This window comes from Orcinus orca, chromosome 3, assembly GCF_937001465.1.
Source record: "Orcinus orca chromosome 3, mOrcOrc1.1, whole genome shotgun sequence".
In the NCBI taxonomy this organism is placed as follows: Eukaryota; Metazoa; Chordata; class Mammalia; order Artiodactyla; family Delphinidae; genus Orcinus; species Orcinus orca.
Window position 1 is genome coordinate 70,034,299 of NC_064561.1, and position 15,139 is coordinate 70,049,437.

Genomic DNA, 15,139 nt, shown 5'->3' on the forward strand with positions numbered 1-15,139 from the left:
GTAAAAAAAAATAAACAGGGAAAAGCTATCTGAGAGTATATAATTATAAATGTCTATTATCCCCGTCAGTAAAGTGGGGATAATAATGTACCCACTTCATATCATTGATCCAAGTATTAAATGAAGTAGTGAATGCAAATTCTTTGCCTGCTGCCTGGCATACAGATTAAAAGCCATAAATGTTTTATTAGCTACAATGATTATGAAAATGTGACAAAAGTTGGTGCTGGAGCCAGATTTTAAAGGAAAATGAGAGGAGGTATAGCTCAGTGGTAGAGCATTTGACTGCAGATCAAGAGGTCCCCTGTTCAAATCCAGGTGCCCCCTTGTCTACTTTTCTGGGCTTCACTGGTGGTTCAGTGGTTAAGAATCCGCCTGCCAATGCAGGGGACATGGGTTTGAGTCCTGGTCCAGGAAGATCCCACATGCCACGGAGCAACTAAGCCCACGTGCCACAACTACTGAGCCCACGTGCCACAACTACTGAAGCCCACGTGCCTAGAGCCTGTGCTCCGCAACAAGAGAAGCCACCACAATGAGAAGCCTGCGCACTGCAACGAAGAGTAGCCTCCGCTCGCTGCAACTATAGAAAGCCCACGTGCAGCAACAAAGACCCAAAGCAGCCATAAATAAATAAATAAAATTTATTTTTTAAAAAGGAAAATGCTCTAAAATTAAATTAAAATTAAAGTAAATGCTCTGCTATCTACTCAGTAGCTTTGTGAGGACAGGTACTGGGTCTTGATTGCTGTGGTTTTCATAGAGCTTAGTGCCTATTCGACAAATAATTTTTGGATAATTACTGAGCCCTCAGTATGGTCATCACAGACTGAAAAGGAGTTTGAAAGCTTTGGAAAGTAAAATGGTGATTTTGAAGAGGACTCTAATTCTGGGGTAGAAGTATTGAAAAGTAGGTAGATGAGAAGGGTGGAGAGGAGGGGTTCATGGACTTAGAAGGTCAACATGAACACCCACAAATTCTTAAATTTTTTTCCAGAGTTTAAAGTCATGAGCTTAGTCAAGAAATTCTAACATGATATGGGTTGAATTGCACCATCCCCCCAAATTTATATGTTGAAATCCTAACCTCCAGTACCTCAGAATGTGACCTTAGTTGGAAACAGGGCCATTTCAGATATGGTTAAGATGAGGACTACAATAGCCAAGACATGGAAGCAAACTAAATGTCCATCTACAGATGAATGGCTAAAGAAGATGTGTTTTATACATATATATATATATATATATATATATATATATATATATACACATGCACACAGTGGATTTTTACCCAGCCATAAAAAAGAATGAAGTAATGGTATTTGCAGCAACATGGATGGACCTAAAGATGATCATACTAAGTGAAGTAATTCAGACAGAGAAAGACAAATTTCATATGATCTCACTTATATGTGTAATCTAAAAAATTGATACAAGTGAACTTATTTACAAAACAGAAATAGACTCAGACACAGAAAACAAACCTATGGTTACCGAAGGGGGAAGGGGGGGCAAGGATAAATTAGGAATTTGGGATTAATAGATCTACACTAGTATATATAATATAAAATAGATAAGCAACAAGGACCTACTGTATAGCACAGGGACCTATATTCAATATCTTGTAATAACTTACGGAATCACTTTGCTGTTACAGAAACATTGTAAATCAACTACACCTCAATTAAAAAAAAAGATGAGGTCAAACTGGAGAAGGGTGGGCTTCGAATCCAGTACCTCTAGTGTCCTTATAAAAAGACAAAAACTGGACATAGACAAGCGCACAGGGAGAATGTCGTGTGAAGGTGAAGGCAGAGATCAAGGTGGTGATACTATAAGCCAAGAACACCAAAGATGGCCAGCAAACCACCGGCTAGGGGAGAGGCCTGGAACAGATTCTCTCTCACAGCCGTCGAGGAAACCAACTCTGCTCAAACCTTGATTTTGGACATCCAGCCTCCAGAACTGTGATGCAATGAATTTCTGTTGGTTAAGCCACCCATTTTGTAGTACTTTGTTACCACATTAGTTTGCTAGGCAGCTCTAGCAAACTAATGTATGAAGCAAACAAATCCAAAAATGCTGCCCCTGCGGCTCTCCCAGTGGTAATTTCTGCTCAAGCCCAGAAAATTAGATCTATAGGTGCTTGCCCCAAACCACTTCTGTTACAACAGCTCCTGCCAAGTATGCTTCCAAACAGCAGGCAGAATGATGTGGAAAGCCCTTGACCTCTTAGTCCCAAGGAGCACGGTAGTTTTAAGTCCAATCAACTACAACCATGCAATTAAAAAAAAAAAATCCTGCTTAGGTCTGAAGAGCTTTAAAAAAGTTTGCAATTTAGCTATTTCATCCTAACACTATTTTAATAAGTAATAATTGCTAAAAATTGATTGATTATTATGGGTTAGGGAGTTTGCTAAACACTTTACAAACATCATTTCTTTAATCCTCTCAACAGCCTTAGGAGATAAGTACTATTATTTACATTTTATCAAGGAAGAAACTGAGACTCAGAGAATTAGCTTGTCTACAAATCCATAGCTAGCCAGTAATGGAGCTGACCTCAGACCCGAGGTGGCCTGAGCCCAGAGTCCATGATCTTTGTTACCATGCTCCTCTGTCTCCTGAGGGTACTGGGCCTCCATGCAGAGAAAGCTTATGGAACATTAGATTCCTCCCCTTGTCTGACTTAGTCTCCTTGTAATTGACATAAAAGCTACTGCTTGTTCTGCCTACATTTTCAAGCTCAAATTGAAAGAAAAGTGACTGGCATATAGTAAGTGCTCAGTAAGTGTTAGCTATTATTGCTATTAATATTGCATTGTATGTGTTTCTCTCTGGCAAGGGAGGTGAATCCCTAGTCTATTGCTAACAATGAGTACTTAGAAGTGTTCCTGAATGAACAAGATGAGTGGAGTAGGGGCTTGGAAAGTAAAGTTGATCTAGGAAAAAAAAATGAGAAGTGAGGGTAGGGAGCTTAGGGCTGGGGGAGGGGCCGAGGGACAGAGAAAGCAGTTGGCAGAAGGCCAGATACCACTTTGCCTTTGGTATGGCTGCCCCTGGGGGTTCAGAGGTGGGGGCTGTGTAGCCTTTCTGCTCCTGATTGGTCATCTCACCTAGCTTTATCCTGTATTTTCTCCCCTTTATGGTGTTGGGGAGGCTGCAGCTTGTGGTTACATAAAGCTTCCTGGAATTCTTCCAGGAAGAGGCGAAGTGCCTGAGGTGCTGACAAACAAAGGTTCCAGGAGTGAAGACGTGTGTGAGTAAGAGTGATTGTGTACCATCCATCTGCGTCATGGTGAGGCCAGAGGGCATTGGAATCAGGCAGATTTAGGTGGAAGTCCCAGCTCTCCCGTTTTAGTAACTGTGTGACTTACCTTCCTCAGTCTGATTTTCTCTTCTATAATAAGGATGATAATGGTACCTACTGCATAAGCATTTAAAAGCCTAGTACAATGCCTAATAAATTATAGCGGTTATTATTGTTATTGTTATTATTTTAAGTGTTAGGGTTTAATATCCTCTCTGCCTGAACATATGAATTCCCAAGTCTCCTCCTCTCCCTCCTGTTCCCTCAGTCCTGAAAATTTGAGACAAATTCCTCCAAGTGCCCCTTGATACCTCTGCTTTCCCCTGGTCCTTCCAGTGGGGCCAGGCCTTCAGGGACCCTTGGGCAGCCCTAGGACAGTGGAAAGCATCTCTCCATGACTCTGGGGTGGTCCTTTTTTCCCCACAGCCTAGGAAGGGTTGATAAAAGCCTTATCTGAGTCACCTTCCATTACAGGATTAAATCAGACTTGCTCTGGGGCCTTCTGTCTGCTACCCCAGGCTTGATGCCGGCAGCTCCTTGTTATTGCCTTTGGCCCAATCTGAGGTCATCACACTTCTTTGGGCCCAAGGGACCCTCAGAGGCAGAGGCTGAGGAGAGGCTCTGGCAGCCATTTGGGATCAATTTCAAGTAGCAAGGACTGACTAAGCATGGAGGCCAACAGCTAGGCACTCACTAGGCACCTTGGGTGGCAGACTGGGAGGAAGGATGCTCACCCAGTCATCTCCAACCTGAGGCAAGAAATGACAGGTTCCATGAGGGCAGTCAACAGGGATGCAGGAGATTAGCAAATGAGAGTTAATGGGGCAAAGGTATCATCATGTAATTGCAGAGTTATGGGGCAAAGGAATAATTGTGTGATTGCAGGTGAGTTGCTAAATTTCTCTGAGACTTAGTTTTTTCAACTCTGATCTGGGAACATTAGCATTTACTACAAAAAGTTAATTTAGATCGAAATGTATGAGTTAAAACAACTAGGTTTTAGAGATAAACCTGAGTTTGGATTCTGGCTTGGCCACCCACTGACCTTGTGCCACACTGTTAACTTTTCAGACCCTGTTTCCTCATGGGTAAAAAGGAGGAAATAACACTTCTCTCCCCGGGTTGTACGGGTTAGAGAAATTTAGGCATAGCAGTTAGCACTTACTAAGGCAAGTGCGCTAGGGCAAGTGCGTACCCCCGTCCCCTGGCCCCTAGTGCTGCTCAACGAATGGGCACTCATGAGTCTTCTTCAGACCGTGTAGGTGGGAGTGGGTTTAGCCTTCTTGTCTACCTTCTCAAATTAGAGAGGCAGCAGAGAAGATGCATTTCTCTTGCCCAGGTTGCGAGTGTTGAGGGGGGGTGCAGGGGGAGGGTGTTAGAGGATGGGATGCATGTCTCTGTGTGTCCCCTGGCAGAAAGAGCTGGGACTGAGCCAGATGCCTCCTCAGCATGAGGTCAACACCGTGGAGATATGTTTACTGGATTTGGGTCAGCTTGGGACCAGCCTTAGCTTGGAGGGCAAAGCAGGAAGGAAGCGAGAAAGGGGGATTTCATTAGCCTCCAACAACCAGGTGGGCCTTGGAGTAGGCAGGTGCAAGCTGTGAGCTGTCTGGGAGGCTATCCAAAGACAGGGAAGGCCTAAATGCTCAGTGCCAGGCTGCCCCAGGGAGGGCTCCTTCCTGAGTCTGAGGTGCCAGCTCAAGACTCTCAGCTTGTACTTCACCCTCTCTCTGCCCAGATCTTTCATCTTCCTGGCTCCCTTCTTCTCCCTTACTTCTTATTTTTATTTGCCACCACTCTGTAATTTTATTGTGATTGATCCTTTCCTGACCTGGACCCAGCAGGTAATGTGGCAAGTGTGAAGGGACACTGGACCCCCTGCCTGTTGGAAATGCAACAATCTTTGTGGAATGACTGTCTGCATGGCATGATCTCATCTCATCCTCAGAACAACTTTATGAGCGAGCTTCTCTTAGTACCCTCCTACTCCAGTTGAGGAAACTCTCATTCTATGAGATAAAACAACTTGCTCATGGTTACTTGACTAGGAAGTGGCTGAAGCAGGACTTGTTCAAAGACTGAGTGACTTTTCCATTCCAACTCCAGATAAAGAGCATTCTCGGGTCTGAGCTGTGCTTTCCACACTCATGGACCCTGGGAAGTGTGAGAATGGAGCTGTTTTCTCAGGAGGGGCCGCAAGCTCAGTGGAGTGGTCACTGTGCTGCCAGAAACAGTGGGCTGGTAGAGGGTCCTCTGATATCTTCCTCAGGGGGCGGGTGCCAGGCAATGAGCTCACAGGAGGGGGTATGCTGAAAGTGGAGCTTGTTCCATCCAAGTTTTAAAGGGAAGCCCAGAGGTTCCTGGAGAACATAAGTAAAATAAAACAAAAATGGGGGAGGCAGTAGGTTACTTTGAAATGATGCCAGTAGATGCCCCCTGCTATAGCAGTGGTTAGGCACATGAGCCTTGGAGTCTGGCAGATCCGGGTTTGAGTGCCACATTGGCCCCTGCTTCTGTGGGTGACCTTTTGCAAGGCATTTAAATTCTTGAAGCCTCAGTTTCTTCATCTGTAAAATGGAGATGATAGTGGTACTTTGTTATGAGGATCAAATGATATCATGTTTCATAAAGCTCATAGCCTAATACCTGAACCTCAGTCAATTAAAAAAAAAAGGTATTGGTAATAGAACTGGATTAAGAGTAAACACCTGTCAGAAATGTTCTTTACCTTGATCTGGGTGGTGGTTTTATGAGTGTGTGCATATGTAGAAAACAAACAAACCTTGAATTGTACACTTAAGATCAAATTACTTTTCACATGTGAAAATGGGTACTTTTCACATTTTATTGTATGTTTCTTATACCTTAACAAAAAAAACAAGAGCAAGAAAAACAAAAGGAAGCTCTTGTAAGTCAGGGTTGGTAAAGTGAAAGGGTTCAAATTTGAAGAAAAAAAATTGCAGGCTAAAATGTAGGAAAAAATGTATTATGGAGGTATGTCAGGAAGTTAATTAATAAAAACATGTTTCCCCCCCTCGGATTTTGTAATGCTTATGGGATTTGTCAGTTTTTTTTTTTTTGGCCGCACTACGCGGCACGCGGATCTTAGTTCCCCAATCTGGGCTCGAACAAGCGCCTCCTGCAATGGCAGCGTGGAGTCTTAAACCACTGGATCGCCAAGTAAATCCCTGTCATTTTTTTTAATGTGTAATTTTGTATGATTTATTTTATTATCCTAAGTAAATATTCACTTTTGTAGTGAAAAAAATGTGAATTGGGGCTTCCCTGGTGGCGCAGTGGTTGAGAGTCCGCCTACCAATGCAGGGGACACGGGTTCATGCCCCGGTCCGGGAGGATGTCACATGCCGCCGAGCGGCTGGGCCCGTGAGCCATGGCCGCTGAGCCTGTGCGTCTGGAGCCTGTGCTCCGCAACGGGAGACGCCACAACAGTGAGAGGCCCGCGTACCGCAAAAAAAAAAAAAAAAAAAAGTGAATGATCCCCTCTTCTGTAGTGCTTCGCAGTGGGACCCTCTTGGGATAGGAGAGAAAGCAGGAGTTGCTAGGTTGGATAAGGACAGAGCCACCCCACTCCTGCCCTCCTCCCTCGGGTGGCTGGAACCAATGAACAGCCTGGGTGTGGGGTCCTGTGGTTGTCCTGAGGGAAGCCTGCCTGATGGGAAGCCTGCTGTGATCAGGCTTAGCTCTTTGCCCCTGCAGAAGGAGCTCCCGCTGTATCATCTTCCCCCATCGCAAAGAGAATGAGCAACACAGTGATATCAGCCCAGTCAATTCTCCCTCCTCCTAACAGTTCTCAGCATTGACCTTGGAGGTGAGGCATCCTTAGGGGGGACCTTATTGAGTAATAGGGATAAAGAACACTGAGAAGGGGGGGTACCCAGGCTCTGAGCCCCCGATGAGCAGGGCTGGTAGCGAGGCGTCCCATTACATCCTGGAGCTATTACCTTGGGGAAATGGAATTGGACAAGCCTGCCTTCCCATTATACAAAGAAAGGGCTTTTCAAGTAAATTTCCATTTAAGTATGAGCTGAGATCAGTGAAGATGGGGCCATAATAGCTTAGACGGTCATCGCAGCTATTAAAAATACATTTTTTACCATGTGCTCAGGCTGCCTTGTCATCTTCATATCATTCATCCCCAGAAGACTGTGACTCAACCTTTTGCAAGCTTCTGGGAGGCAGGTTAATGTGCATCTGTATTTTCAACTTTTTAATTCTTTGACATACACAGTGGATGAAATTTACATGCTTGACACAGCCCATGGATGTATTCAGAATGTGATAAAAAGTCGGTCCAGGATGGAGATGGAGATGGGTGGTGGGTGGTAAGTAAAGCACTTCACTCACTGGTCATTGCCTGCAATGCTGGGCTTGCCTCTCTCTTTAGACCATCTCGTGCCACCATTCCCTGCGTAGGACCTCAGACAAACACAGTTCCATTTTTAGCTCAAGGCCTTCAAATGGTGGTCTCTGCTGCCTGGATACTCTTCCCCCATGCTCTACCAGGCTGACTCCCACTTATTCTCCAGGTCTCAGCTTGAACCTATGTCTTCAAGGAAGCCTCCCCTGACCCACTCCCCACCCCCAGATCAGGTTAGGACCTTCAACTGGATTTCTGTCTTTGGATAACAAACTTCCCTTAACCATTTGCTCATGATTCTGCAGTTTGACTGGGCTCAGTCTTGCCTGGGTGACCTCTGCAGCCGCTGTCAGTTGTTGGGTTGACTGGCTGCTAGCTGTTCCTAGATAGCCTTGCTCATTGTAAGGAGCCTCAGCCAAAATGGTGGAAACAGCTGGGACAGCTAGAATGCCTGAGACAGCTAGGAGGCTAACCTGGGGCTTCCTTACATGGTGGCTTCAGGGCAGCAAGAGGGTGAGAGTAGAAGCTGTAAGGTCCCTTGATGCCTCCTCCAACTCTCAAGCATTGGAAACTGGGCTTTCAGGGCAGGTGGCCCTCAGAGTACATCCCTTGAAGGTCCCCAGAAGTCATATAATGTCACTTCTACTGCATTTGTTTTACCAATAGGTTAAAGAAAGTCATAGGGCCAGCACAAATTCAACAGCAGAGAAATAGACTCACTTCTTGATGAAAAGTCACCTTGTAAAAGGGCATGTATCTAGGGATAGAAGGACTTAGAGCCATCTTTGGCCATAGTCTAGCACAGGTCTAGTTCCCTAAGTGCTTCCTTCACTGCTCTTATAACTGTTGTTGACTAATTCCTTGTATGATTGTTTCTTTGTCATTTTTATCTCCCATTAGACAACATGGTCCATGAATGTAGGGACTGACTATCTTGTTTATCACTCTATTCCCAGAGCTTGGCACATAGTGGAAACTAAGTAGCTGTTAAATGAACAGATGGATGAATGAATGAATAAATAAGGCTCCAGGAGTCCCAAAGTTGCAGCATAAGGCTTTGGAGACAGTCCTGGGTTTGAAATCTAGTTCTATCACTTCCTAGGTGTTTGACCTTAGGCAAGTTGCTTGATCGCTGAGCCTCAGTTTCTTTATCTTTAGAGATTAAAATAAACCACACCTGGGGACTTCCCTGGTGGCGCAGTTGTTGGGACTCCATGCTCCCAATATAGGGGGCCCGGTTTCGATCCCTGGTCAGGGAAATGGATCCCACGTGCATGCTGCAGCTAGGAGTTTGCATGCCACAACTAAGGAGCCCACCTGCCGCAACTAAGACCCGGCGCAGCCAAATAAATAAAATAAATATTTTTTAAAAATAGGGACTTCCTTGGTGGCGCAGAGATTAAGAATCCGCCTGCCAATGCAGGGGTCACGGGTTCGAGCCCTGGTCTGGGAAGATCCCACATGCCGTGGAGCAACTAAGCCCGTGTGCCACAACTACTGAGCCCACGTGCCACAACTACTGAAGCCCGCGCGCTTAGAGCCTGTGCTCCGCACCAAGAGAAGCCACCACAAGGAGAAGCCCTTGCACCACAACGAAGAGTAGCCCCTGCTCGCTGCATCTAGAGAAAGCCCGCGCGCAGCAACGAAGACCCAACGCAGCCATAAATAAATAAATAATTAAATAATTAATTAAAAATAAAAAAACCACACCTCACAGTCTAATCCTAACCACGAGGGTTTCAACTCCACATTTGCTCTCTTCCCTTCTCTTTGTGACCCCCTTAGCTTTTCTTACTCAACAGGTGAGGGCTAGTTTCCTTGTTTTAAGGGCCTTCCCCCAACTCCCAAGCATTGGAAACTGGGCTGTCAGGGCAGGTGGCCCTCAGAGTACATCCCCTGAAGGTCCCCAGGAGTCTATTCTATGTAGACCATTGCCCCAACACTATTAGTGGCTGCAAACCAGTGGTTCTCAACTAGGAGTGATTCTGCCCCACAGGGGACGTTTGGCAATGTCTGAGACATTTTTGGTTGTCACAGGCATTTTTGGTTGGGGAGGGGAATGCTACTGGCATCTAGAGGCTAGCAGCTAGGGATGTTAAACATCTTAAAATGCACAGGACAGCCCTCTCCCAGCCCCAACAAAAAACTAAACGGTTCCAGATATCCGTAGGGCTGAAACCCTGATGGGAACTGACTGTTCTTTCTGTCCTCACCAGTTTAGATGTAATAGATTCTTCCTGGTAGTAGTCAGCCCTCACCCTTCTTTAGCTCTGGTGTCTGGTGATGGCCACAGTTCTCCCATTCCTGGACCACAAATCTTTTGAGCAACATCTTTTCTGCTTAGGCAGTTTGAAGAGAAGGGAGGGAGGAAATGGCTCTATCTGTTGGCCAGAGCTGGGATCATAGTAGGAGAAGACAATGGAGTTTATTCTGGGAAAGGCCTCAGGTGTGTCAACCTTCACTGTATTACAAACCCCTAGGGCAGCTGGAGAATGTTAGTTGGGACAGCACATGACTGGATAAAGTTGTTACTGAAGCTGTCGTGTGTGACAAGCTTGGGGTTAGGGCCTAGAGTTGTATTCAGCAACTTCTTATTCTTTCTTCTTTTTAGAAATTATTGAAAAAATTATCCCAGGGGTCCAGACCCAGGAATAGAGATGATCCTAGAACTTCATTTTCTCAAAGGGGATTAGTGTCCTAGGCATAACAGCACACCAGCCAGGAAGGTGTTTGTAGCCACCTAGTGGGTGCTTGTTAAACACTTGCCGAGCTGAATCCAGAGTTTAGGAGAAACTGCACAAGCACACAGCTGCTTTTAATACCCCTGTTGGGAAGAAAATTTATCAAAGAAAGAGGAAGAAAAGGAGAGAGGAAGGGAAAGGTTTTAACTGATTACTGGGTACTTTATGTGTCATTTCTTCTGATCCTCACAACAACCCTGTGTGGTCAATTACTGACCATTAGTATCATCACCCCCATTTTATAGATGGAGAGGTTTAGTGACTTTCATTAAGCCACTGCTGGTATATAATGGAACCACAATTTGAACCCAGGTCTCTATGACTCCAAAGGCCTATTTCCATTATACCACAGAATTCTTCCATCAGAGAAGAAATGATTTTAAAATGATAATAAATATATAAACAACTATTTATTGACTTCCAACCATATGCCAAGGTCTGTGCTAAGGTTTCACATAGATTATCTCATTTAACCCTCACACAAACACTATCTCATTAAATTTTACCACGAGCCTGTAAGGTAGGTATTGTTCTTATTATTCCCATTTTATAGATAAGGATACTGAAGTTCATAAGAATTAAGTATGTTGCTCTAGGTTTCATAGCTGTGAAATAGCAGAGTGCGGAAAGAAAAAAAAAAGAGGGAATTCTTTAAAAGGAGGAGAATGGACGAAAGAATGTACAGAGGGAGGAAAGGAAAAGAGAAAGAGCAAAGGGAAGGGAGGGGAGGAGGAAGGATAGTGTCACTGGAGGGGCTTCTAAAGAACTGGTAATCTCTTTGGTCTTGGCCACAGAAGAGGTGAGGAAGGGAATGTCATCATTGAGAAAGCGTCACAGTAAGGTGCATACATTTTGCCGCCTCCCACCTTCAGAAGTCAACCTGTGGCAAATGTGGCTACCTGGCCAAGAGGAAGAGAAAGTATAATGGAGTGCCAAGGCTAAAAGGCAAAATATCGCCTTGACCAGTGAATGAGGCACCTAAAAATTGTATGCTGTGGATTCAGGCATGGATTCTGTGAAGGAGCAACACCTAAACCCAAGAGGGCAGCTGTTGCAGCATACAGTTCATCTTATGGGTTTCAACGGTTAGTCATGCATTAAGTGTTCTGGTTTAAAAAAATTTTTTATAAATAAATAAATAAAAATAAAGAACTGGTAATGTTCTTTAAAAAATTTTTTTTATTGGTGTATAGTTGATTTACAATGTTGTGTTAGTTTTAGGTGTACAGCAAAGTGAATCAGTTATACATATATCCATTTTTAGATTCTTTTCCTATATAGGCCATTACAGAGCATTGAGTAGAGTTCCCTGTGCTATACGGCACGTTCTTATTAGTAGCTATCTGTTTTATATATAGTAGTGTGTATATGTCAATCCCAATCTCCCAACTTATCCCTTCTCCCCTTATCCCCTGGTGACCATAAGTTTGTTTTCTACATTTGTGACTCTACTTCTGTTTTGTAAGTCAGTTCATTTTTGTATCCGTTTTTTAGATTCCACATATGAGTGATATCATACGATATTTGTCTTTCTGTGTCTGACTTACTTCACTCAGTATGACAATCTCTAGGTCCATCCATGTTGCTGCAAATGGCATTATTTTGTTCTTTTTTATGACTAATTTATTCCATTGTATATATGTACCACATCCTCTTTATCCATTCCTCTTTCAATGGACATTTAGGTTGCTTAGGAACTGGTAATGTTCTATTCCTTTTTTTTTTTGGCGGTACAGGGGCCTCTCACTGTTGTGGCCTCTCCCGTTGCGGAGCACAGGCTCTGGACGCGCAGGCTTAGCGGCCATGGCCCACGGACCCAGTCGCTCCGCAGCATGTGGGATCTTCCTGAACCGGGGCATGAACCCGTGTCCCCTGCATCGGAAGGGGGACTCAACCACTGTGCCACCAGGGAAGCCCTGTTCTATTCTTAATCGAAGTAGTGGGTCATGTGTGCTCTTTTAATTTCCTCCCTTCCTCCCTCCCTCCCTCCCTTTCTTCCTTCCTTCCTTCCCTCCCTTTCTTTTTTGGCTGCGCTGGGTCTTCATTGCAGCATGCTGGATCTTTTAGTTGGGGCATGCAAACTCTCAGTTTTGGCATGCACGTGGGATCTAGTTCCCTGACCAGGGATCGAACTCGGGTCTCTGCATTGGGAGCACAGAGTCTTACCCACTGGACCACCAAGGAAGTCCCTTAGTATTATTCTTTAAACTGTTCTTATATACTGTATGTTATGTATAAGCATACTTATATACTGTATCTGATATAAATGTATCATACCTGTAAACTGCTTTGCAGGGTTGTCCTGCAAATTAGTGATCTGATATGCAAAGATCCCAGCAGAGAGTAAGTGTTCAAGAATATCTTACATGTATCCAGTGCTCATTGTGTTAACAATTGCTCTAACTATATTACATGGATTATCTCATTCAGTTCTTACCCCAACTGAATAGCAGGAATTATTGTTATGGTCCTCATTTTATCATTGAATGACCTAAAGGACATAGAATAAATGATATTCTCAAGATCTTGGGAATACTGGTAATGGTGGAGTTAGGGCTTGAACCTAGGTAATATGGCTTAGGGCCCACATTCTACAGCTCTCCACTCAACTGCTTCCCAGTAAAGAACTCATTATTACCATCATTGTACCCCTGGAGAGAGAAGAAATGTAAAAGGAGGACTGATGTCAGCTTGGAAATAAAACACCTTTGAACTGGGCTGAGATTGGTGGTGTTGGAAAGGCAAGGAAGTAGAGATAAGGAGTTCACAAACGTGTTGGGCAGTCCACATCATTAAAGGTGGTGATTATGGCTTTCATTTTTTAAACATTTAACAAATAAGATAATTATTAAAATATTTTCTCCTGATAAAAGGAAACAGTTTGGGTCTTGAGTGAATGAAAGAATGAATGTGAAGTGGTTCTTGGTGATCAGAGGAACATGAAACAGTTTACAGTTGACGTCTGAACGACATGGGATTTAGGAGTGCCAGCCCCCGCCCCCCAGTCAAAAGTCTGAGTATAACTTCTTTTTTTTTTTTTGGCTGCGTTGGGTCTTCATTGCTGCGCGCGGGCTTTCTCTAGTTGCAGAGAGCAGGGACTACTCTTCGTTACGGTGCGCAGGCTTCTCATTGTGGTGGCTTCTCTTGTTGTGGAGCACGGGCTCTAGGCGCACGAGCTTCAGTAGTTGTGGCACATGGGCTCAGTAGTTGTGGCTCACGGGCTCTAGAGCACAGGCTCAGTAGTTGTGGTGCACGGGCTTAGTTGCTCCACGGCATGTGGGATCTTCCCAGACCAGGGAAGCCCACGTATACGTATTTATTGAAAAAATCTTCATATAAGTGGATCTTCACAGTTCTAACCCATGTTGTTTAAGGGTCAGCTGTATTACTCAGCTGAACGCTGGAAGCCTCCGTGGTGGATTTGACTGTTGTAGTGTTTTATTTTAAGTCATATATACTTTAAAAATTTACCCACAATGGGCTTCCCTGGTGGCTCAGTGGTTCAGAATCTGCCTGCCAAGTCAGGGGACACGGGTTCGATACCTGGTCTGGGAAGATCTCACATGCCGTGGAGCAATTAAGCCCGAGCACCACAACTACTAGAGCCCACGTGCCACAACTACTGAAGCCCATGCACCTAGAGCCTGTGCTCTGCAACAAGAGAAGCCACCACAATGAGAAGCCCGCGCACTACAACGAGGAGTAGCCCCCGCTCGACGCAATTAGAGAAGATCCCGTGCGCAGCAACAAAGGCCCGATATAGCCATAAATAAATAAATAAATAAATAAATTTATTTTTAAAAATTGTGTGACAATTATATCCAATTTATCTTTTCATTCATTGGGACAAAAGACTGGCTACACTAAAAATGTGTTGTTTGTAAATAAGTGCTTGCCAAAAGCATATTGAAATCATCTCTATTTTCTTGTTATTTAAAAACAAAACAAAAACTATAAAATTATAGACAATTATAAAAATAAACAATAACATTTTAAAGGGCAAATATAAGAATTCTAAACAAGTCATAAAAGCATTATCTATCTATAATGCCATAAACAGTTACATTTCATTCTATGTGTCAGTATTTATTCAGTTTATATTCAGTATATATATACAAATATATATACATAGATACACATGAGTAGATGTATGATATACTGTAATTTTTGTATTTGCTAACAAATCATTTTTTCTTAAATTATAAATTTAAAACAAATACAAAGTGTGCAACACTTATGAAACAAGAAAAAAGTAGAATTTTGCCTTCATGCACTGTATAGTATGTTGCGATAAAGTCGACTTTAGAATACAATCTTTAATAATACATGTTAATCTAAACAACATGATTTACTTAAAATCACTTCTATATAACACCCAAAGAATGGGTTCAAAACATTCCCAAGGGAGTTGGTAAAACCATATATTACTATGAAAGGGTTAAAAACAAAACAGGTTGAAAATGTTCATGTAGTGTTTAAGAACTCTGGGTTTTGGAGTCAGAGCTGGGTTATAATCTAAACACTCTCCTTGGAAGAGTGATGCAAACTCTCTGAGCTTTCGTTTTCTTCACCTATAAAACTGGGATGATACAATATCGTAGAGCTGTTTTAATGGTTAAACCCGATTATGTATGTAAAAGTACAGAACCTGTCATAAGGTAAGCCCTCAATAAATGTTAGTTACTCTCCCCACTCCCCCGGGGTAAGAAA

At 43.6% G+C, this 15,139-nt stretch overlaps 1 non-coding gene across 1 annotated transcript; it reads left to right on the top strand.

The window, feature by feature from the left end:
- Positions 1-255: 255 nt before the first annotated feature.
- On the top strand, positions 256-327 carry TRNAC-GCA (transfer RNA cysteine (anticodon GCA)). The gene has a single exon. It is a non-coding gene; the product is annotated as a tRNA-Cys (tRNA).
- The last annotated feature ends 14,812 nt before the right edge of the window (positions 328-15,139 follow it).